We start from the raw sequence: 25,660 nt of genomic DNA, 5'->3' as shown, positions 1-25,660 counted from the left end.
TCTGTAATAGCAAACAAAGGCTACTGTACCAAATATTAACATTCATTTTCTCAGGTGTTCAAATACTTATTAGCAGCTGTATCACACAAATAAATTGTTAAAAAAATCATGCATTGTGATTTCTGGATTTTTCTTTTTAGTTTATCTCTCTCACAGTGGACATGCACCTACGATGAAAATTTCAGACCCCTCCATGATTTCTAAGTGGGAGAAATAGCAAAATAGCAGGGTGTTCAAATACTTATTTTCTTCACTGTACCTATTGAGAAATATCAGTGGCACTGTAATGACTGACATGTAGACCAACCAATGACTGTCCTTCCTCTCAAAGTAAATGTTTATGTACATTAAAATCATCCAAAAATATGTACCTATTGAGAAATATCAGTGGCACTATAATTATTGACATGTAGACCAACCAATGACTGTAATGTAGAGAGCTATTTCTGTATATTTATAAAAAGACACACTGATAAATGTACAATGACAATGTTACATTTTGCCTGTCTAATTTGCAATTGATGATATTTAAAGTGTACTTCACCACAATATAATGCTGTTGCGTACGGCATAAATGAAAGGTGTCTGCGGGCCAAATTAAATTTGTTTTCCCATGATTTGAATTGGTTAGGGCAAGTTGTGTAGTGAGCGAGGGCGCACACACACACACACAAGACGCATTGACGAGAAGGAGACGTAAGCGAAGCATTTCCCTGCAGAGCGTGTTGATTGTTTTCAGCTATGTGGCCCATTGTCAGCTACTTCCAGTCAATGCTGCCTTTGATGGAGAGCACAACCAAGACTTAACAAACCAATGCTAACACACACACACAGTTGTCCTCATACATGCCTACCCTTATGTCATTGACTGCACTGTATGGGGACTTTACAACTTTTATTTTGCCAAAAAGATATTAATGACCAAGTAAGTATACACTGTACGAGGCAATTTTCCTCAACTCTTAACACAGTTAAGCAGTAACAGCATGTTCTTCATAATGTCGTACCTTTTGGATCTTGTTTTTCTCATTCAATATCACATAAGCCCCCATCATTTTTGCTACCATCAAGATATTTTTCAGTCTAAAACTAAAAGAAGTGACTGTATGCGTTTCAACAAGGGGCGTCAGAATTCTCTATATTTCTCGCATTGTTTCGATGCATATGTCTATATGTGCCCTGTTATTGGCTGGCGACCAGTCCAGGGTGTTCCCCGCCTCTTGGCTGAGGACAGCTGGTGTCATGTCTTTGGGTCAAAGACATTAATAATTCATAAGTTTCATAAGTTAGTTAAAAAAAAGTCCTAATAAATATTGTTAAAAGTTTGCAAAGTGAGACATCTTCTATCGAAAGTATCATTTTGGGCCACAAGAGAGTGAGTGCTCTCGCATATAGGCAAGCTTTGTCGTTTTCTCTCGGTGAAAAGCAAGCTGGCCTCGCGGCAGAAACGAAATGGGAAAACCTCATAAACACGCTGAAAGTTGCTCTAAACGCTTGTTTCTTGGGAAATTATCGTCTTTGTAAGTATATTGGTGTATAAAGCACTTACATAGATGCATTTTCTATTTCAAAAGTTGTACTTGTTTGTCAAGTTGGCTAGCTTCATGCTACTGCTAGCTTGCATTTGCAGTTGGTGTACGTGTGTTAGCTAACTGTTAGCTGGTGTGTGTTTAGCCTGCAACATGAGCAGTATTGGAATTTTATTTTATTTTCTCTGTATGTTTCAGTTACCACTTGTTTTTTATAAGAAAGCTTCACAAAGCAAGAAAAGCAAGCCTTTTGTTGTGAGGACAGCATAGCTGGGTAAGCGGTAGAAAATGAATGAATGAATGTTTCGATGGATTTTATTGTCTATCCTGAGATTGACATCATATTAAAGTGTAACGTTGTCCAACCGTTCCACTAGACACTAAGTGTATGAATAATGAAAAGATGGCAATGTAATGTATGGCAACATTGAAATTTAGTTGCAAACCTACTGCGCTAGATGCAATTCAATGACACTGGGAACAAAGCATGCTGGTAAAGGACTGCATGCCGTAAAAACACCAAAGTCAACAATTACTATATTTTTTGGTCACCTATGGGTTCTTCTACTTAATGGTCTATGAACCTCTGTCAGATTTCCTTCACGTTTTTTAATATGGTACATAATTGGTCATTCTGAGGCAACTTATTTATTGTTTAAAAGAGAATACTGAAGCATGAGTTCGTGTAAAGGTGACTATGAGGTGTCATGTCCATCCAATATGTGGCAGTGCAAATGACAAAAAGCGGGTGTTCAGTCGACTGCACTGAATTGTGATCCACATATTGATCGTTGAGGCATGACGAAAATAGCATTCTTTTCCGACATGATGCATTTCTGAACTGGGCCACCAGGATGAAAATAAATAAATATAAATATAGGAATTGAGCCGAGCCAGAGGTGCATCATTGTTCAACTTAATCCACTCCTCTTTGGACACAAGTGTCCATGGGTAAACTCCTGGTATGGTTTAAAATTGCTGAAGCATTCCTGAAGCCTTTCAATCCGAGGTTGGAGAAAGAAGGCCTGTGATTGACTTTGTACGCTTGAGCTGCTTGACAGACATACAGCTGCTGTGGAGGAGCACAACCCTGCGATGAGAGGAAAACACGCTGCCATATGTTACGGCTAGACGCAAAAATAAAAAATAAAACGGCAGTGAGAGGGAAGTAAATGGCATGAAGAATAAGCCTGGATATTTGCTATAGTTCTTTCTTATCTGTGCCGGATGAAGGATGGTGGTCTATTCTCTGCACAGCGACATTTTATATGAAGCTAAGCTCCCTAAAGGCACACAATGCTGGCTTGAGCTGTTTTAAGGCATGCACATCCACACCTGAGCCTACCCCATTGTCTACAGGAGGCATCCCGGTGTCAATGGAGACTAAAGAAGGCCAATAATGCCCCCCGCACCCCTGCTTGGTCCCCTGGGGTCTTGACTGTTTAAAAATCGATTCTCTGCTCAACTAGAGGGCAGCCTGGGAATAGATACAAGTGGAAGAAATTGAAAGCGGGAGAGGAGGAGAAGGCATAGAGGGACATGAGAGCGAGAAAAGGTTACAAAAGATGCAACGGAAACTTCAGCCGCTTCAATTATCGCCTGTAATCATCACCCCAACACAAATGATAATAGCATCAGAAGAATTGAGCTTCATTTGCACATTTTTCTATCATTCAATATGCATCTTGCTGTGAAAAATGAAAAAAGTCCTCTCTTTGTTAAATGATCCCGATTGCTGTAATCGTCTTAAATCAATTCCTAATGCCTTATAATTGCGAACTAATGCAGCTTATAGATTCACTGCATGTATATTAAAACAACGCTGTCAGTCGGCTCACATTTATAACAGAGCTCATACTGTTTACGAGATATAAAGACAAAGCCCTCTAGTGGCCACGCTAATTCTGCCAAGGGGAAGAAAAAAAAAAATCAGGTGACATTACGCTGGCATCCCACTGGGGCCGACTGTTCAGTTTCCAGCTGTGTCGTGGTTTTGATTCAGCCTTCCCAGCGGGAGCGTTCCAGAAATGTTCTGTCTCGCACAACTCACTGAATTGATCATTCAGTCGATCCATGCTTGAATAAAAACACCAGATTCTCCATCACTACCACGACCCTGTGACCCTAAACCAATGCTGTCAGCTGACATCCCTTGTTGAGGCAGGTCCGTCTATGGGAATGAATGTCCCCAAAGAACACACTCCGAACCTCTGGACTGCAGACCAATGCCGTCCGCCAACAGCCTATGTTAAGGTAGTGCCTTCTATGGACAGAAGTATCACTAAATAGCAAAAGAAAAAGCAAAACAACACAGACACAACAGTTACTGCTTTAATGTTCGCTGACCGAAAGTCTCAGTTGATGTCATCAAGTCAGTGGTTCAAAGGTCAAATGTTTTGTGCATTTTTTTTCCTGAAAGTTTGGAATTGTACAACATATAAATGTGACATTAGATCAAATCTGTAATGTAATGGGCTGCACGGTGGGCGAATGGTTAGCGCGTAGACCTCACACTGAAGAGACAGGGGTTCAATTCCACCCTCGGCCATCTCTTTGTGGAGTTTGCATGTTCTCCCCATGCATGTGTGGTTTTCTCCGGGTACTCGGGTTTCCTCCCACATTCCAAAAACATGCTAGGTTAATTATCGACTCCAAATTGTCCATAGGTATGAATGTGAGTGTGAATGGTTGTTTGTCTATATGTGCCCTGTGATTGGCTGGCGGTGTACACCGCCTCTCGGCTGGGATAGGCTTCAGCATGCCCGCGACCCTCGTGAGGATAAGTAGTATAGAATATGGATGGATTGGATTTTGCTTTACTTTGGTTTTATTAAACTTTGTTTTTTTTCCACATAATTTTTTTCCATTTGTGTGATCGTTAAGAATGACCAGTCCAGCAGGGTGTACCCCGCCCCTCGCCCGAAGACAGCTGGGATAGGCTCCAGCACCCCCGCAACCTTCGTGAGGATAAGCGGTAGAAAATGAATGAATGCATGTAATGATGCATTGAAGTCATGACCTCCCACAAAAAGACAAGTTCTCATTTCCACAATATTTTATGGTCCAAAATAACAATGTGGATCTTATACCTCTGCAAAGTCCAACATCCAAATGATTTGTACTTAAAAAATGGACAAATGTGGTCAATAACGTTTAACAGAGATTGACCTTGTCAAGTTCAAAGTTTAAAGACATTCTGGAAGATGACTATGCATAGTTTTGCATGTATGCATAAATTTGAAATAAATTGAAAAGTGTACACTGTAATTTTCTTTTATAAAACCACTGAATCCTTATTTTTCAGACATATACACCACATAGCGGCTGTTATTAAACCCCATAAGTGGGATTGACTTGAAAATGTTTACACAGCTCAATGTGCTCTACAAAACAAATCACTATAACGTCTGGGCATTTTGCCAAATCACTATGAAATTTAGCACACACAAGTAAAGGACTGAGAAGGACACACATGTCAAATTTGGCCAAGATAGGTTAAGAACAATGGCCGCCATCAAGTAAAATGTCTTTGCAGGGGCTGTGAGCTGTGTGAGAAAATTCAAGCCAATCAAACTTATGAGGTCAAACTTTAGGGTTTTATAAAAGCGCCACCTGTACAAATAAAACGTTTTCATGTGACTGCATACACACACACAATCCTGTTTAGTTACAGTGGGAAAGCCGCTAGAATAATAATGTTTTACCAGACAAAATCTCGTTTCCCGGGTATAATTTCATCGCTTATACACAATCAGTGTAGCAAGCAATGTGCCGCAATTCCTTTGAGACGTCGCCGAGCTTCCGGTTACTTGGAAGAATGTTTGAATCAGATTTGCAGCGATACACGATGCCAACATCTCTCCTTGGACGTGGCAAGGGAGTCCATTTTTCCTGTTTGCCTTGTCAACTTGTGTTTGAGAGCGGTTTCAATGACTTGTGCCCTGTGCTGTGAAGACCAAAAAACATAACACCAAAAACAACATGCCAGTGTGAGAGATCTGGCAAGAACAGCAAGCAGAGGCGACAAGAGGCAAGAGAGGGCTCACTGCTGTTTGTGGACATTTAATTTTGTCAGCTGCAGTGGTGTGTTATGGCGCAACGAGTCTCCGGGGGCGCCGGGCTGCAATAAATGTGCTGTGCTGAACAGCCATCTTTGATGTCGACGAGAGGATACCGGCTATTAGTTCCCTCGCTCAGTAATGACTGCGCCCCAAGTCCTCACAGACTTCTCTGGTCTTTTAAACACAGCAGCCTATTGAGAGTTGTGCAGTTTTGTTATTTTTCCATTTTATTTGGTTCTGTTTTTGGTACTGAATGCCTATAATCAAAAGGGAGGCAGGACTAGTTGACCCAATTCAACATTTGAGGATTAATGGCTAAAAATGACATTAATAAACACATGCTAACCTTAGCCTAGCCTGTTTCCGTGTAGCGCTAACATTAGCTGTAGCCGTCTAAACTTCTTTCTTTCCTAAATTTCCTGTTGAATAAAATTGGATAAAATTCCGATAAGAAACAAGTTGAACGATTTGAATTGGATTAAAATAAAAAACAGTGGAGGTAGGTACCCAAAAAATGGTTCATTGCTAGCGGTACATCACCAGAATTCACCATAGAATATTTGCTTCAACTTTTAGTAGTTTTATGAGTGTTCTATTCTACTGCCTGTATTTAATGACAAATGAGCACACCTAGTGGAGTTGTACTAATAAACTACAATTAAAATGTTGGCAGTCACATAAAATAGCTCACTCCTTTTTGGCAAAGTAGATTTAATAATGCTGCAAGTTGGATAAACCTGTGCTAGCCTAACACTGGACTCACAATTTATACTTTATTCGCCACACATTTCTATAACAAAAATACATATTTTTATTATTTTAGGGCCATAAAAATGCATGTAAATGGAAGTTTCCTTTAACAGTGCTAACATGGGCTCCTTTTGTTTGACCCTCGACCCACACCGTAGTTTGATTGAAGCACGGTAACTGTGAAGCCACAAGCTGGAACAAATATTGAGCAAAAATGGAGAAATAAAAAGTATATTGATTGGTAAATTTATTTTCAAAGCCATGGCAGATTGCAGTTATTTGTATATACTGTCGCCGTGTTTGAGTTACAGATTGGAGCAGTGCAGGTATTGTTTTTATATTTTATATTCATATACAGTGTTACCTTAGCATAAAAGTGGCCCAACTAGCAAGTGTGTTTTAGATGCAAGCCGTTCTCCAGCTGATTTTTGCTTTCAACATTTGGGTTATGAGCTGTTTTTCATGGGGTGTCAATGTGAGGACCGTGGCTGTAGTCGAGAAAAGCTGTAAATAAGCATTAGCTGGGATAGCATTAGCATCAAACTAGCTACTGAAAGATTCAACACCTCAGTAAAACATCCGTACACTAAAGCGATCTGATTTATCTTATTCATAATGTATTGTGTAAAACGATGGCAAATTAAAAGCACCAAATTCCCCCTACATATTATAAAAATCCAATTAATTATTAATTACATTCTTAATTATAAATTCAATTAACTTTGGGAAAACATTTGATTAATTGTGATTAAATAACACTGGGGAACAATATTTTTTCAACTTTCTGTTGCATTGGATTTTTTAACTGATTCTGAATGATTTTTAGGTGCTGATTTCAAATCTGAAATTAGTTTTTCTCCATAAGCTCTAGTTTTCATGCAATTTGAGATAGATGAAATAGTCTAAATATATGAACTTACGTAACCCAAATCTATGCGTTTTGAGATTATATACATAGATTCCATTCCTGTTCCAGTTTTCAAAGGTTTGCCTTCATTAAACGATAAAGACATTGGACATGATACGAACGAGGAAGACAGTTGTGACAATGAATTGCCAGAAACTGAGTGGGAACAATCCGAGGAATGTTCTTCAGAGACTGAATCTCCCCCAGTCCCCAAGCCTCTTCACCAAACTGAACTGAATGACTTAGTTCTTAGTTCGGGTCTTTCAAAGAAAGCAGCTGATCTTTTGGCATCAAGATTACAAGGCAAAAATCTTGTTGATCACACTGTTAAAGTGTCATATTACAGAAAGCGCGACCAGCTTTTTGTGACCTTCTTTTCTGAAGACAGACAGTTTGTTTACTGCCATGATATCCCAGGTCTTCTCAAAGAACTGGGTGTTCCTCACTATGATCCAACTGAATGGCGGCTCTTTATAGACAGTTCTAAACGCAGTCTCAAGTGTGTTCTTTTGCATAATGGCAATGTTTACGGGGCAGTGCCTGTAGGTCATTCAGTTCATCTGCGGGAAGACTATGATGACATCAGAATGGTCATGGAATTCTTAAAATATCGTGAGCACAACTGGATCATTTGTGTAGACTTGAAAATGGTAAACTTCCTTCTTGGTCAACAGAAAGGTTTCACCAAGTTTCCATGTTTCCTCTGCATGTGGGACAGTCGAGCACGAGACAGACACTGGGTCCAGAAGGACTGGCCTGTTCGTGAAACCCTTGAAGCAGGCATGCCAAATATCACACATGACCCAATTGTTGACAGAGATAGGATCATCTTTCCTCCTCTGCACATCAAACTAGGTTTGATGAAACAATTTGTCAAGGCACTGGATACCGAAGGTGAATGTTGTCGTTCGACAAGATCAAAGCAGGTGTGTTTGATGGCCCACAGATTCGAACCCTCATTCGTGATGATCAGTTTGTTGCCAAGATGACCGCCTTGGAGAGGGCAGCATGGTTATCCTTTGTGGCAGTCGCTTAGAACTTCCTTGGAAACAACAAGGCAGAGAACTACAATGAACTTGTGAACAGAATGCTCCTCGCTTTTCGTGCTCTCAGGTGCAACATGAGCATCAAGCTTCATTTCTTGAACAGCCACCTTGACCAGTTCCCTGAAAACCTGGGGGCTGTGAGTGACGAACAAGGAGAGCGGTTCCACCAAGACCTAAAGATCATGGAAGAACGCTACCAAGGTCGCTATGTATGATGGCCGACTACTGCTGGAGTATTAAACGAGATTGCCCAGATGAAGTGTACAAACGCAAAAGTTACAAACGCAAATTCCTGCCTGACTAAAATACTGTACTGACAGAAAGTGATAAGCGTTATTAGCTGTGATTGACTCTTATCTGAAGAACGTTGTAAATTATGCTTATTTCACGTTGCGATAAAGACTGTTTTCTGAGAAACGCTTCCAGAAAAACATATGGCACTTCTAACAATGGTGTACTTTAATCTAAAATCACATTTTAATGTTCTGTTTCTTTTGCCTTGTTAAATATACTGATTTGTGGCTGACATTGCAATATCCTATAATAATGCTCGATTTTTTTCTATTTTTAATAAAAATTAAAGATTGCATAAAATCTGTAGCTTGCAGAAAAAAACTAACTTCAGATTTGAACTCAGCACACTTAAATTGACTAAAAACAAGTCTTACTTTAAATGCAACATTTTGAGTGTTCCCCAGTGTAATTTAATCAATTGACATCCCTATTATTTTTATTATAATTGTGTTATTGTGAAATAAATAAATGACTGAATAATTAATTTTCTATGTATTCAAATTAAATGTAGCTTTGTGTGTAACAGTACAAAATGTACTTTTGTACAAATAGTGCAAAGTACTATTGGACTAAATAGGCCAGGCAACAAAAGTGCTCCGGGCAATCATTAAAATAACATTTTTGCAACGTTTTTGGTTCATGCTCTGATAAAGAGTTGATAAATAAATAATTAAGTCATGAAAAATTGGTTGTTTGTCATAATGAAAACCATAATGCAGACACAGCAACGGCAGTCCCATGCAGCCCACCACCACAGCTTCAGAAAGTCCTCTGGGAAACCCTGTAGCCTTTGAAATACGGCCTGTACAGCCAAGGATTGTATGATGGCGACAGTAGTACAGAAAGCTCAGCCATGTTGAAATGGGACAATAGTGCAACCCTAAATGCCATTTCTGACATGTAAAACCTGATTTGTTTCCTATTTGATTCCTTTGAAAAGGTCTTGCTCCACATTGTCATTGTGCTCCTTACGGTGGATCAAGGTGACACAGTCAATGTGACGCTCTATTCCTCCTGTAAATATCAATGGAGGTGAAACAATGCGTTATGCAACTCTCCGTAATGAATTAGCTCTCCAGCGCGAGCAATGCTGCAGCAGGGACACAAATCACTGACCACCCCTCGCCTCGCCGTCATGACATGATCCAGGATGCCATGGCCTTTTTCTTTTAATTCCCAGACTGCAGCCCTTTTGTTTTATGGTCATGTGACTGTGCCCATGGCTCCATAATTGAGCGCTTTGAACCCTTGAAGCCAACCATGCCTGGAAATGAAATCCTCAGCCCCCCCACCCCCCCGCATCCAAATGATTATTTCTAAACAAACCGTGTTAAATCGACGGCGCGCCTCTGCGGCACTCTCCATCTGGAGGATGCCGCACGACAGCTTCCCTTAAATTACAAATATCAATCTGCCACAGTGGGAGCTTGGGGCTGCCAGCAGGCCTCTCGGGGGTCGGCGTCAAAGCCGTGAAAGCCTCCACAACGTGGAGGGAAGCATCAAAGTGCAGAGCTTGCTAGGTGCTTGGTTTACAAGTGAGAGCGTGTGACTTTGTCTGATTTTCATTCCACCAAAGTTAAAGGTTTTTGATTGCAAAAGGACGGCACGCATATGGAAAAGTTCCCCACTGCTCTGTAAGATGACAAGTGACAAGTAGCCCGAATGAGCTGTACATTTATTTTTTACTTTGAATCTGCTGATAGTTGTAAAATACAACAAATGACAAAAGTAAGGTTCAGTTCACCTAGAAATTAAGCAATTAATTCTTACATTAACTTATGATTTTTCATGTTTATGGTGGGACGATTAATGTACAAATCAAGTTGTATTTTTTAAAATGTTATAGAGATATTTTTATGGGTAACAGAAAATGAAAAAAACATATAGGGCAATTAATGTTAAAAATGCCAAACATAAACAAGCAGAGTTGCACGCTGTGATGGACTTTCATACATAAGATGGATGAAATGCAATGCTGTCAACGTGAAAATAAGGAACGTTCATGTGGGGAAGTATTTATTCGGCGGACCGCTCTCACTACAAATACTAAGCCACCCCTTCCCGAACTTAATAGGTTGAAACGGTAATAAGCACCGGCGAAGGTTGGTGGAACCTCAGCGCGTGAAAGGAAGCTTGGAGGGTTAGCTATGTTTAGCATGCTCATGTGGTTGCGTGCGTTACTCGGGCTGGATGGGTATACAAATATTATTTGACCCTTTGGTCAGATATTCAAAGGCAGCCGATATAGTATCAGCATTTATTTCCATTAAACAAAGACCCACAAATAGTGTTTGAGGACAAGACATAATTAGTATAATGACAAGAGAGAAAAAAACTGTTCAATGACACTTGAAAATTTGAGTACCTACGCCATGAATGTGATATCCACGTTGGACAAAAACTTGTTTGTTTTAAAAACAAACTGTCACTGTGGGAAACAGTCACATTTCTATTCTGACGACAAGAAGCGAAGTGGATAACTCTAGCTAATGTGCTAGTTAGCTGCTGCTAGTGACAGCTAGACAAGCGTGTAAAAGATGCAAGATAAGTCAAATGGTAATAGGTTTGATAAGAGAGCGATCAAACACGCGAACTGTCAAACTGAAGGTTTTAATTCTCACAGCAATACATGTGTGTCGCTTGAGGGCAACCCCACATGACACAGCACACATGTAGTGCTGATAGTTTTTTTGTGATGAGCTTTGAACGACAGTTGTCGCCACATACTCCGATTTCCTCCCACATTCCAAAAACATGCTAGGTTAATTGGCGAATCCAAATTGTCCATAGGTATGAATGTGAGTGTGAATGGTTGTTTGTCTATATGTGCCCTATGATTGGCTGGCGACCAGACCAGGGTGTACCCCGCCTCTTGCCCAAAGACAGCTGGGATAGGCTCCAGCATGCCTACGACCCTCGTGAGGATAAGTGGTACAGAAAATGGATGGATCACGTGTTTTTGTGAGCACCCCAAACACAAAGTGTTAATTATACCTGACAATAGCTCATTTGTATGCATCTAACTGTTGACTATAATAAAAAAAAATCATACATCAAAGTAAACACTTTTAGAGTGCATCTTCACTCCATTCTGTCGATCTAGGTTAATACTGTGGCTCCGCCCCTTCCCTCCCAAAACCACCCTCCCGAGATGGGACGCGACAGACGTTAGCTCCGAGGGCTCCCAATCTGCCGTGTGATCAGCGGGACTCTCCTCGAGCGTGTTCCCCCCATTTCCTAAACCACCACCATCACCACCGGCTGTCTGCCCACGGCAACAAAACCGCTTACGCTCCCCCGTCCACCTGCTCATCGATACACTTCACCACAGGAAGGCCTTAAAGTGCTCAAGAAAAAAGCAGTGGGTTGATGGTGCGGTCTAATTCAATCAACACGAGAGGAGGGGGCTACACTGAACTCAAGCGAGGGAAAGCCTTAAGCTTGGCCATTCGCATACATTCATTGGTCACAACATTAGGTACAACACAAACGATCACATTTTACAAAGATATATCCTCATTTTCTGGACACAAAAGGGTGGTGTTGTAATTGAACCCCTTAGGTTGGCTTGACTTGAATTTTCTCATACAGCTCAGCAGAGTCATCATAAAATTCGGTCCACATCTTTAAGGGACTGACAAGCACATGTGTGGAAAAACATTGAGCAAGGTTGGTCTTAAAAACATGTCCGCCATCAAGCATAATGTCTTTGAAGGTGCAAGGGTGGGACAACAAATGTTCCATAAGTCACTGACCATGTGTCAAAAGCATTGCATGTATGTTCTCATGTCTTCCATCACATTCCAACACCACAAAAAAGAAAATTATATCTGTAGCTAATGTGTCAAACATGGATATGCAAAAAAAAAGGCAGAAGTCCCCTCCGTGAAGGCCAGCTAATGCATTCCAACACTCTTTTGTACACACAATGATGCCATTTAGTGCCACGCAAACACACACACACACACACACACAACTTGTGCAGCTGAGTGAAGCACAGGGGGGCATAGGAGCGTGAGCAAGAAGGGGGCTGGACTGGGAATTGATGTCATAATTAAGATGGCTTGTATAAAATATGTATGAAGCTTATCATATTAGCATAATGCACATGCTGATGCCGGTGGAAGGGGCTGTCATTGTTGTGCAATATTAAAAAGATAACACAGTCGGTCTTTGAGTGGCCAAAATGTCAACACTGCAATAAAACTTAACAGCGATGGTTATTAAATAAATATTATAACATAAAGCGTTAATATGTCAAGGGCCGGTGGACATATTTGACAAGTACAATGGAACAAAGGAACTATCTGTTTCAGCACCACGGATAGTTCCACTAATTCCCCACGTCCCACTTGCTATCTGACAGACCAGTGAGTGTATAACCACCAGAATTCACCACGAAATTACATATTTGATTCGTTGGCGTTGACGCTTGCTAACAAGTGGATATTCTTCTGAGAAATAGCATGCTAGCAAGATGAAAAAACAAAGAACGACAACTATATTGCCATTTAATCACAGCATGTCATAACAGTTCCCTCATGTAGTGGAACTTTTGAAGTCAAATAGTTCAAAAATGACTCAATGTCATTAATCAATGATTAATTAATGCTAAAAAAATTGCAATCAACCAGCATTTGTACAGCTTGTCTTTTCATTTAGACTGTAATTATAGCTATGCTGTCGTTTTTTCTACTTTCTTTCAGCTGTTGAAATGACCTAAACTGCACAACACAGCAGCAACAGAACCAATGTTGCAGTAGCCGTAAGGAGCAAACTGCTCAGTTCATTGTAAACAACACCAACAGCGCATATAGTGTAGTGTATGCAGAGGTAAATAAAGCTGCTGGGTGCTGACTGCTCATGACACTTCAAAAGCAGCTACTGTCACCTATGTCAGGAGGTTGCCTACAGCAACAGCTGTTTATGCTGGTTGTTGGCTTTTGTAGTACACATACTAGTATCTATAGGACATGTGACAGTTGACTGAATCAAGGTGCAAATTGGAGCAATTACATAATTTCTAATGTATCAGCTGTATTATATGCATTAGTTTGTCTATGATAAAAACATCATACAGAAGAAGAACACTATCATGGAACAAAACAACCGGAGGACAAAAACATCTATTTGATGCTTGTCTTATAGTATCCACATGATGAAAAAGAGGAGCAAAAACAACCTGTAATTGTTCTCCCTGAGGGGAAATTCAATGTACACTGTGTTTACATGTTCCATTCATATAGGATTACCTATTACCTATGGTGTATATAAACACATAAATACAGAGTGAAAGGGCTGTATACACTGTGTTGCAGCAAATTCGCTCAAGGGCACCAAGAAGTGGCATCTGTCCAGCAAGAAAACCCAACCTTATCAGTTAAGCAGGGCTAGGACACCAGACTGTGGTGTCCCAACCAACCATTAACCTAAACAGGATAAGGTGTAAAAAAAAAAAATGGAATGTCTAAATCAATGAAAACGGCTCTAGTCACACAAAAACATGGAGGTCAAATACGCAAAACATCCACAAATCTTGCAAGACTGTAATCCCGCTATGGGTCTGGTTAAAGTAGTAGCATGCAAACATGTTGTCTGTGTTGTAGTTTCCATGCTAATGAGCCAAACCACATGTGTGTTTGTTGTGTGCAGGGAGATCTTATTGGTTTCAAATAAAAACTAACTACCCAGAACTTTCCACAATGTCATTGAATAAATTCCCGCTATTCCCATCTGATCCGGTAAAACACATCATTTGAAGGCGCTGTATTTCTGTAACTAATTCATTCATTCAGTACACCGTATTATAAAGCGCATATCTAAAATATACGGTTGAAGCGCCGAAGAACGGGAGTCTGAGTGTCGATGCAGGAGCGAACCTTATTTTCCTGAACTCACACAACTAACTCCCGGAATGATGGCAAGCTCCGAATTCATTTGCTTTACTTGGTTTTTCACAGCAGTGGAGAGATAAGCGCGGCGGACATTAAACGTACGTACTGTACGCACTACGTCATGTTCTCTGATTGGTTTATCATTGCCAACGTATGAGCTGTACGTATTACGTAATGTTTTCTGATTGGTTTAGATGATACCCTGTGTCATCTCGAAACGGTCAGTCAATCAAGCGGAACACTTCCGAAAGTAGTACAAACACATTTTTAGTGATTTATTTGATTATATTAGATTACTTTTTACTTGTATTCAACCAATGTGTAAACAGTGACCATTAGAATAACTACTTTCGTACTTTTGGCTTGTATTCGGCATATGTAGACCACTAGTGACTACTTCAAATATTACTTCCGATAGGTTGTAGGTGAGTCAAGTATTTGAGGCTCCCAAACGAGGGTCTCCTTTTTTCGTTTAGTGCCACTATATTTTCTGCATGCATTGAGCAAAAATGCAGATGAAGTGCCATACAAGTACGACTAGTACTACTTTCCAAATGTATGCCTTGTTTGACTAATAGAAGAAGAAGAATAGAAGATTTAACTTGGTGACCCTTTCGGATCACCATACTTTCTGATGGTATTGAACCAATGCAGGAGTACTACCAGTAGTACAACTACAACAACCTCCATCAAGAATCCAATCTCATGCATGTGAATTATTTGCACATTTTTACCCAGAACGGTTATTATATTTGATGATAAGCAACTATTATGACGACTCACTAAATCATACCCAACCTATAGATCTTAGTACTTTGGCACCTGTGGATGTCATTTTTGGTATTTTTGCACTTTCCGCTTTTACTCCCCTGCAATTACAAATACCACCAAAGTTCATCCTGAGAGGAGCCAGTTGAGGCATCTAATCCGGATGCCTCCCGGACACCTCCCCTGGTTCGGCTCAGTGAAGGGATTATGTTTTACAGCTGGCCTGGGGACGCCTTGGTGTCCTCACAGTGGAGGACTGAAAAAGGTGGGAAGGCTGGACATCCCGGTCTGGTCTGAGACTACGGCCCCAATGACTCAGACCCGGATAAGAAGAAGAAAATGGATGGATGGATTAGTCAAGTATTTACACCTCCTGACCTGTGAATTTCCATTTTTGACACTTTTGAGCCACCATATTTTCTGCTTGTATTCAGCCAGTGCAAAAGCAGCAACCATTGCTAAATTTTACAAGTATGTAAAGTATTTGCGTCCCCCTCAACCTCCCTCTGTGATGCTTTAGGTTGACTAGACTTTTAACTTATATTTGGCAGATGCAGAAAGAGTGACTACCACCACGACTACTACTACTACTACTACTGTTGGTGCAACTGTACTTGTGTACTTGTTGCCTGTGTACTTGCTGTTTTCTACAATGTACTCATATTACTACTATCACTTACCCTTGGGTCTCCCTTTTTGGACAACTTAAGGACACATACGTTCTACTAATATAGTTATGACTAAATAGTGAGTGACCACCAACACACAGAAAAACACCCTTCTCGCGAGCAAACTAAACACATCTGACAGATTCCCAGAAGACCACCAGTGGGCATCTAGACCACCCCCTCATGCATGCACACTCACTCACCACTGCTGCATCATTCCTACAGATTGCATTCCGCCAGCCACTTAGATGTGAGACAAGTATTGTACAGTGTGAAGAAGCCTTCAGGTGCAAGTTTGGGGTCTAGTATAGTTGCTGGTACAATCAATTCAATCAATTAACCCCCCCACTCACAAAAATTCAATTGTTTGAAAACGGACAAGGACAACATCAGTATTTCAGGCACCTTTGATAATTGAGAGCTTTATGGTCTTAAAAGGACAGCTGCCTATACCTCTATTAAGTGTGTGTGTGTGTGTGTGTGTGTGTGTGTGTATGTGCGTGTGCGTGAGTCTGCACTGCAGATGGCGTTCTCCGATGCAACAAATAAGAGCCACATTCCAAAACTGACAAACAGGAAAATAGACAACATTTTTACATGACTTGCACATTGAGCGATCGGCACATTTAAATCTGCAAACTTTAAAAGGAGGAGGAATGGGGGGGGCTGGGTGATGGGGTGGGTTGGTGGGGGGTGAAAACTGGCCTACCTTCAACTGGATTCCAAAAAAAAATAATAAAATAAATGAAAAATGCTCCAGAGTCGTCAGTCAGTCAGTGTCTTCTTCTTTGGACATGACAACTCCAACTGATGGAATGATCCGTAAGAAGCACCCATTCAGCCCCCCCAAAAAGAGCTTTAATCCAAATATTAAAAAATGACTTTTTTTCTTGCTGATATATGTTACAGTAAAAAAAAAAAAAAAAAAAAACAAGAAGAAGGAGATAGGTGGGGGGTAAGGTTCCCAACAGTCACCACCTTCCTCCTCCTCCTCTTTCGCCTCCTTCTTTTCCTCCAAGGTACTTTTGGAGGCAAAGGATGCCCAGTGTCAAATCCTCTTTCCGGGCTTGCTGCTCGGTGCTCCTCGTCCTGCCTGCCACGCTGCGGAGGGGAGAAGGTGGCAAATGAATGCACGCAGAAAAATGGTCACATCCAATAAGGGGGAGGGAGGAGAGACAGTGCTAGAGAGAGAGAGAGAGAGAGAGCCAGAGAGAGAGGATGGGAGGTGGGTGGGGGGGGGGGGGGGGGGGTTGTTCCTCCTCAGCTTGGCTCTATAGTTGCAATGCGACCATCTGTTTCCGCTTGGTCCTAGTGCCCGCCGTAGCAACACAATACAAAGCATCATGTCATATTACATCTCCATGTACATTAATTATAATGTAAAAATATAAATAATGTACACTCCTGTATCCATCCACTTCTCTGAAGTTATCTATCCCTATATGCATTTCACCATCCACCCATTCCATCAACGTATAGTATCAGGCATCATCCATCCACGAATAGTTCACATATCTCTTAACCAATGTCACCACACAATCCTATCTGTATATGAATGTTGTTATTAATATAAAGAAGCAATATGTAATCTAACATGGAATGCTTTAGTCATTCTTCAGCATTTCTCCAAAGATACAAGTATAGTAGTTTTTATGTGTTAAGCCTCCTGACTAACAACCAATAAAACACAACCTCCCAACACAAACATACAGCAAGAGTGATGAGCCACTGTGTCCAGATGGCAATGGAGGAGGTGAGGCCAGTCAACATGATGGCTCAAGTAGGCGACTGGAACCGCCACAGGAAGACCACCCTCTGTTTGCTGACATCATGCCCTCACTTACACATCAACAATATTAAGTTTTCTGCAATCTCCTGCCAAATGTAGCTGAGCAAAGTGCCTTTTGGTCTGACAGTTTTTCTCAATTGCTTTGACACAGTCACCATTTCCGGAAATCTAAAAACTCACACCTAACAGTTGCTGGTGTGTTTTGGATCATTGTACTACTGTAGAAACCAAGTTTGTTTTATCTTCAGGTCACCAACCGATGGTCGGACATTCTACTTTTTTTGGGTCATGGTTCCATTTATCACAGAAAGTCTTCCAGGTCCTGAAACAGCAAAAAAAAAAAGTCACAGACCATCACACTACTACCACCATATTTTACTGTTGGTATGATGTTATTTTTCTGAAATGTGGCATCACTTTTACACCAGATGTAATGGCACACACTCCTTCCAAAAACTTAGTATTTTCCCAATTTGTGCATAATGGCTTTCACTAGGCCTGACACGATAACAATTTATCAAACAATTAAAATGAATGAAAAAAATTGTCAAAAAAAATGTTGCGATAATATTGAATAGACGATAATTTTCAGCACAATTATCGATCGATAAAGTTCTTTATTGTGACAGACTGAGCTCTTACTCAGTCTCATAGCTTTAGACATGACTTTATAACATTTTATAAGCGATTTAGAACACGGATGGATGGATGGATGGATAATACATACAAATTGGGAAAACACAGTCTACCCGTGTTTGTTACAAACCGGAGGGATTCATTCAACACAATACAATACATTCAACACAGTGTTGCCATATTCAGCACAAATATCTGTGAGAAACCTGTGCATGGTCGTGATCCGTAGTTCCAATGCACATGAGCTAGACTCTAGACACTATTTATTGACACAATTATGATTGGTGTGTGAAGAATTTGTTCACCTGGGTAAAAGTCTTTGAGTTAATTATAGTGAGAGCATGTTTTTTTGCTGAATCAACTTATGCAATGCGTGATTTATATGGTCTTTTTTGGAAGCTTTTGAGAAAGAATGTTGAGAGTTGAAAAGTCTGGAATCAGGCCAATTTTGTTTATGGTTATAGGAAATGTATGTGTTTCTGGTAATGATGAAAAGGTGTGGGTTTTTGTGGTACAGAATCCAGAAAAATTGTAATGTCATATGTTCTGTTCATTCCAAATGTATTTGAAGTAAAGTGAGCAAAACTAAATGTAGTTAACCAAAAGGAAACATGCTCATAAGCTTCTCAGATATACTTTTATTCCTTTAAATGAGTCAGTAGATCTTGTCTTGGTATACGGCCAAGAATCTCAGGCGCCAAAAGGTTGGTGGTCACTGATTTACAGAATCTGCAGTCGTGTCTCTAACAAGTATGATAATGATGAACAGGTGCAGAGCGACAGGGTGTGATGTTAATGAGAGCAACTTGACTGAGAATATTTCAGTAATGCTGTTCCCACTCAGAAGCGTGATAAAAAAAAATTTAAAAATTAAATTTATATATTTGTTTTTGTAAACCAATTACTCCCGTAGTGCTGCACGGCGATCGAGTGGTTAGTGCGCAGACCTCACAGCTAGGAGACCAAGGTTCAATTCCACCCTTGGTCATCTCTGTGTGGATGCATGTTCTCCCCGTGCATGCGTGGGTTTTCACATTCCAAAAACATGCTAGGTTAATTGGCGACTCCAAATTGTCCATAGGTATGAATGTGAGTGTGAATGGTTGTTTGTCTATATGTGCCCTGTGATTGGCTGGCGACCAGTCCAGGGTGTGCCCCGCCTCTCGCCCGAAGACTGCTGGGATAGGCTCCATTGTGTTGCATGTTCTATTAATTTTATGACAAAATAAACCACATTTTGATGCTATTATTAAACACTGTAAGTCCTACTGACTTGAAATTTCTCACACAGCTCAATGTACTCGACAAAAACACCTTGTGTAACTTTAGGATATTTATTCCAATAACCACTAACTCACACCTTTGAGAAACTGACAGGTACATGTCTGTAAAATTTCAGCAAGATTGGTTGACAAACATGGCGGCCATCAAGGAAAAAGGTCCTTTTAGGGGCAACTCTGACAGTTTATCTAACGATGATTAAATGCTTATAATACCATTAAATAACGTGACTAAATGGTAAATTTGGAATTTATATTGATCTTGAAATTAATGTATTGGTGATTAATTACATTTCTAAATTCTTCAATATAATAGGTTAACAGGTTAACATATTTGACGATTAGATTTTTTTTTCCATTTTGAGATGTTCTGGTTATTATTGGTAATAGTCATTCAAAGCAGTAGCTACCATTAATAACTGTCCAGAGGAGCAGACAATTGGCCGTACACTGAACTTAAAAGTATTCATTGCCTTCATAAAACTCATAAAGTTCATGATTATGAATTATGAATGATTTGTGACCTTGCTGCAAGCAGCTCCACAAGGCAACAAAAATAACTTTCTATCCATTTTTCTTCCCTTTATGCACCAAAATTGAATGTTACCACAAAGTTCATGGGAATCAGTGATGTTGTAGTTTTTTTGTAATGCTGTTAATAATTGACAAACAAATACAGACTTCCTCTGCGTAGTAACAATTGGATATAGGCACTAAATGGTAATTGGCCATTAAGACCTGCAATGTTAATGGAGTTGAACATGAAGTGTGGGATTCTCACATTGTTGCGCATCAATGCTCACCGACAGCACAGCAGTGAGTGTGTGTGTGTGTGTGTGTGTGTGTGTGTGAGTGTGTGAGTGTGTGTACATGGAGAGATGTTCTTGTGTAAGCACTTCAGCCCAGGGCTCAGGAAAGGCGTCAGATGCATCTGCCTCCACACTTGTTTCCTTTTCGAGTGAGAGTAGGCTCCTGAAAGTTGCATGTCAGGCAACAAAATATAGCAATGACATAAAATCCACCTCTTCACAAAAATCAGTGGCTGTAAATTCAATACGCAAAACTCTCGAGGCGAGATCTCAGGATCAGCTCTCGCCCGTCACATTCAGGTGCGTTCACACTTGTGGTTTGATTCTGTGGTCAAAAACTGCTACATTTGTCATGGGACCAGATACTGCACAGTCAAGAACATAAAGCCATCAACTCGAACAAACCAGTATGCTCAATTTGATCCAAACTGGAGGCAATGCTACAAATATTGGAACGGCGTGAAATGGTGCGCGCTACAATCGCAAAAGAAAATAAGGACGCTACAAGGACCCTTTGCTTGATGACAGCCATGTTTGTCAACCAACCTTGCTGAAATTTTTACAGACATTCGTGTCACTTCCTTCCGTCACAATGTGGTGTATTTGTCCGAAAATTAACACAATGGCAACACAATAAGGCGGGTTTGACATATTTTCAGCCATTTGTGAGCAACGCTGTGGAAGTCGTTGTCTTAGAAAAACAAATAAATCACATTATTTTATTATTATTTTTTTTTGTTTTTACAAGACTGTATTTCCTCATAGGTGGTCTTTTCCAGTGGAAAGAGCATCACTGAAATATTCTCAGACAGTCGAGTGTCTCTCTTTAATCACTATATACTACTATACTATATATATAAATATACATATCGTCTCAAAATATTGTTGACAATCATGTTTATACAATAATTTGTGCGACTTTTCAAAATGTGCCTGCATTATTTTGTGACGCAGTTAAATAAAATAGCCTGTTTGGCCAGTCATATATTTTTTTTTCATTGTGCTTTTCCTAAAAATAATGTTCAAATATTGTTTTGAGTTATAGACCCAATCTCGAGTATCATCTGGCTAACTAACTGATTTCTGTATATATATAGTCTTTCCTTAACTACACATAAAAAACACCATTTTCTGTACTGCTTATCCTTGTGAGGGTCACGGGCATGCTGGAGCCTATCCCAGCTGACTTCTGGCAGAAGGCGGGGTACACCCTGGACTGGTCGCCAGCCAATCACAGGGCACATATAGACAAACAACCATTCACACTCACATTCATACCTATGGACAAGTAGGTCATGCAGGCAATGTTAGTGGTTAGCACGCAGGCCTCACTGCTAGGAGACCCCAGGAGTTCGATTCCACCCTCGGCCATCTCTGTGTGGAGTTTGCATGTTCTCCGCGTGCATGCGTGGGTTTTCTCCGGGTACTCCAGTTTCCTCCCACATTCCAAAAACATGCTAGATTAATTGGCGACTCCAAATTGTCCATAGGTATGAATGTGAGTGTGAATGGTTGTTTGTCTATATGTGCCCTTGGTTTTAGGTAATTAAAACATGTTCACTCTTCCTTATGTCCCATGACAAAAATACCAGTGTGAACATCGGATGAACCGGATGAATCAGCGAACCACAACAAACGGTGAACTAAGTATCTTTTCTTTTCCGGGGCCAGTAACAAATGACTCCCCGTTTTGCCAGCGGGGCCCTATTGTGAGAACTCAATGCAGCTTTGCTTTAAAAAGCTGGAGTTACTATCATGTCCCACTTTTCACACATGGACAGAAATAGACGTGATGATACAATCAAAAAACACAATTAACAAAAAAAAAAAGAGAACATTGGGATTTCATGTGGCGGTAGATAGCACCAAATAAAAAACACAAGCTGACAAATTAATGCCGACAAGAAAGTCTCCGGTCTATTCTTCCTTTCTTCTTGAAGGCGTTTTGATCTAAGTTTATCTGCGCTCCATGATGACACCACATGGGGTGCAATTATTTTTGGTCAAATGATGCAAAAGACAGGCGCTTTCACAGCTCATATCTTGAAATCTGACGGCTGGCTTTAAACTACGACAGACAGTCGAGAGCGCTGCATTCACTTTTTAAACGCAGTTGAGTACATGCTGCTTATTTTTGTGTTAATAGCCAGTTCATGAATGTAACAAACTGTACAAACTGTCCATTAATTCATTGAATATATACCATTTATCATGATATATAATTATTATTCATTCATTTTCTACCGCTTATCCTCACGAGGGTCGCGGGGGTGCTGGAGCCTATCCCAGCTGTCTTTGAGCGAGAGGCGGGGTACACCCTGGACTGGTGGCCAGCCAATCACAGGGCACATATAGACAAACAACCATTCACACTCACATTCATACCTCTGGACAATTTGGAGTCGCCAATTAACCTAGCATGCTTTTGGAATGTGGGAGGAAACCGGAGTATATAATTATTATGATATAGTAGTTATCATTTTAATAATTATTTATTTCAACTGATTTATATAAATGATGTATTTTCACAATGAATCGAATGGCTGATTCATAACTATTCATTCATTCATTCATTCATTCATTTTCTACCACTTTTCCTCACAAGGGTCGTGGGGGTGCTGGAGCCTATCCCAGCTGTCTTCGGGCGAGAGGCAGGGTATACCCTGGACTGGTCGCCAGCCAATCACAGGGCATGATTCATAACTATATTTAAGTTTAATTTATTTTTTATTTTTTATTTTTATCATGATGGTTTCCTGTATTCTATTAAATAGTAATATTTATATACCCTGTTGTTTAATGCCAATTTATGACTGATTAATGTGTTTAGAATCATATCCCTTTCCATAATACTACAGTATTTCTTTGCCACACCGCCGCCATGCCACGCCACGCAGGCCATTAACTGCTCGCCAACTAATTATGGCTTTGCGGCACAGTCAGGTGCACCGTTGCCAAGGAGTTTCCAAACAGTTGCCACGACAGTGGGTTGTGACCTTTCCGTAATTGCTGAAATGATCCCCCCCACCCCCCCCCCCCCCCCCCACCAAACGCTAATCTGGGCCAGTAACATTCCAACAAGCAGAGATCCAAAAGATGTTGGATCAACAGTTAACATAACAGTCATAATAATTAAGATAACAATTACAATTATTAAAAACAAAGCGTTCTGGTCTTTGTAGGGGACGCCTCAGGTTCGAATCTCCACTAGTAAGCACCATCGGTATTCGTCAGGAAGGGCATCCGGAATATAAAGGGCTCAAGCCGAAAATCAATATGCGGATCAAAAAGATTCACTGTGGGGAAAAAGCTGAAAGAAACAAATAAAAGAACAATATGACAATACTGTCTTTTGTATTTGCGTGATATAAGCATACAAAATGTGTTGATTATTAATAACAAAAGAAAAATGTAAGACGGATAGACATACTGTAAGATTCACTGCTGCCTAAATCCTACCAGCCAATGTCCATAAGTAAAAGTGGCTTTGTATTGTACGGTTTGAGTTTGAATTTAATGACCGAAATAAAGCTAACTGAACTGAGGCATCTGCTCCAACTTGGCCCTCTGGATCTTGTCATCATCTCCTCCGACACCGAGTGCAAAGCTCCCCTCATCCTTGCCGTCGTTCTACCACGTCTTTACAAATTAGCCTGCCATTTTGTCGAGCGATGCTGGCATTAAAGCCAGATTTGAGGCCGAGCCAAGATTCGTTTTGAAGATCCGACGGAGTGTAGAGAAGGAAAAGAGGGAGGGGGGGGGGGATCAGAGCCTCTCAGGAATGGTAAATTTAGTAGAAAATTGAACCATCTGAGCATAGTAGTAGCAGTAACATCATCTCAAGAAGGCAAACTTTAGAGTGGTCAGTATACAGCTTGTATAGCTGCTGTAAATTGATGAGTATAACAACTGTACACCCTGGACTGGTGGCCAGCCAATCACAGGGCACATATAGACAAACAACCATTCACACTCACATTCATACCTATGGACAATTTGGAGTCGCTAATTAACCTAGCGTATTTTTGGAATGTGGGAGGAAACCGGAGTACTAACACATGCTTGGGGAGAACATGCAAACTCCACACACGCTAACCACTCAACCACTGTGCAGCCGAAAAAAGTTTCAGTAACTATGAAACAAAGATGCATCAAGTACAAGAGTACATGGATAATGTGCTTTAGAGACCCCATCCAGTATCCACTCCTAAGATCGAAGATGCAAATTTACAACTACAAACTGGAAAAATATTGGAGTGTGGTGTCTTTTTTCCCAACCGTCCTCCATGCTGAGCGCTGCTAAATATTTCAGCAGGGATCTAGATTCTCTCTCTCTCTCTCTCTCTCTCTCTCTTGCTGCAGCTCAACAACAAACTACTTCCAAACAGACAGCGGTTGTACAGGTAGAAAAAGTATGCGAGAAAAAGAGGGTGGCGTACAGTGAGTATTCTGACATCAGTGCTTTGAGGAAGCATTGTTCAGAAACTGTATTAAAGGAGATGTAGTACAAACTTTGAAGAGTGAAGCTAGCAAATCCACCAGGAGGCATCAAGACTCCAACAACACCAACGCAAACAAAGACCAAGATCCAAGTAAAGTGAGGCAGAGTCAACACCAAGACCAAATGAAGACCATGGCCCAAACAATCTGATGAAGAATCAAGATCTGACACTAAGGCTGATCAAGATCCAAGCAATGTGAGACTACTTTAAGAAGACCAAGACAAATCACATCAAAATGTACCCCAAGACCCAAGCAATGTGGGACCACGATAAGAAGACGACCATGGCAGACCAGATTAAGTGTTTTTATTTGGAGGACTTTGCAGGAATGGAATAATTCCTCATATAGTCCAGTCCAGACCAGAGACCAGAGACCAGATTCAGCAGTCATGTCATGCTTGCACTCATGCTTGTGTGCGTTTCAATGAATGTCTTCTGAATGCGTGGAAAGGGCGTGACGTTGCAGGTTCACAGTTCACTTTTAGCTCCAGTCTGTGTTTAATATTGTAATGATAATGATCACTATTTTGTTATTATTGCACCTGTTGTGAGATACTTATAAAATAATAATAAAAACCTGTTGTTGGCAATCATCTGGTGCCTTTACTAGTGACACCTAGTGGCCATTGTAGATAGTTCACAAACATCTTGTATTGCCTTAAACCAGGGGTAGGCAAACTGTTTGACTCGCAGGCCGCATTGATTTAACAAAATTGACGGGGGGCCA

At 40.6% G+C, this 25,660-nt stretch overlaps 1 protein-coding gene across 2 annotated transcripts in view; it reads right to left on the bottom strand.

Moving 5' to 3' along the window:
* il1rapl1a (interleukin 1 receptor accessory protein-like 1a) overlaps window positions 1-25,660 on the bottom strand; it is a 250,090-nt gene that overhangs the window by 197,455 nt on the left and 26,975 nt on the right. Inside the window, exon 3 of one of the 2 annotated variants that reach the window (XM_058082066.1) lies at window positions 16,627-17,018. The exons of the other annotated variant lie outside the window; for it this stretch is intronic. The gene's annotated coding sequence lies outside the window, so the exon portion shown is untranslated. The remainder of the gene's footprint in view (window positions 1-16,626; window positions 17,019-25,660) is intronic. 2 annotated transcript variants of the gene reach the window in all.

This window comes from Doryrhamphus excisus, chromosome 9 (genome assembly GCF_030265055.1).
Source record: "Doryrhamphus excisus isolate RoL2022-K1 chromosome 9, RoL_Dexc_1.0, whole genome shotgun sequence".
In the NCBI taxonomy this organism is placed as follows: domain Eukaryota; kingdom Metazoa; phylum Chordata; class Actinopteri; order Syngnathiformes; family Syngnathidae; genus Doryrhamphus; species Doryrhamphus excisus.
This window is presented reverse-complemented; position numbering and strand designations above follow the sequence as displayed.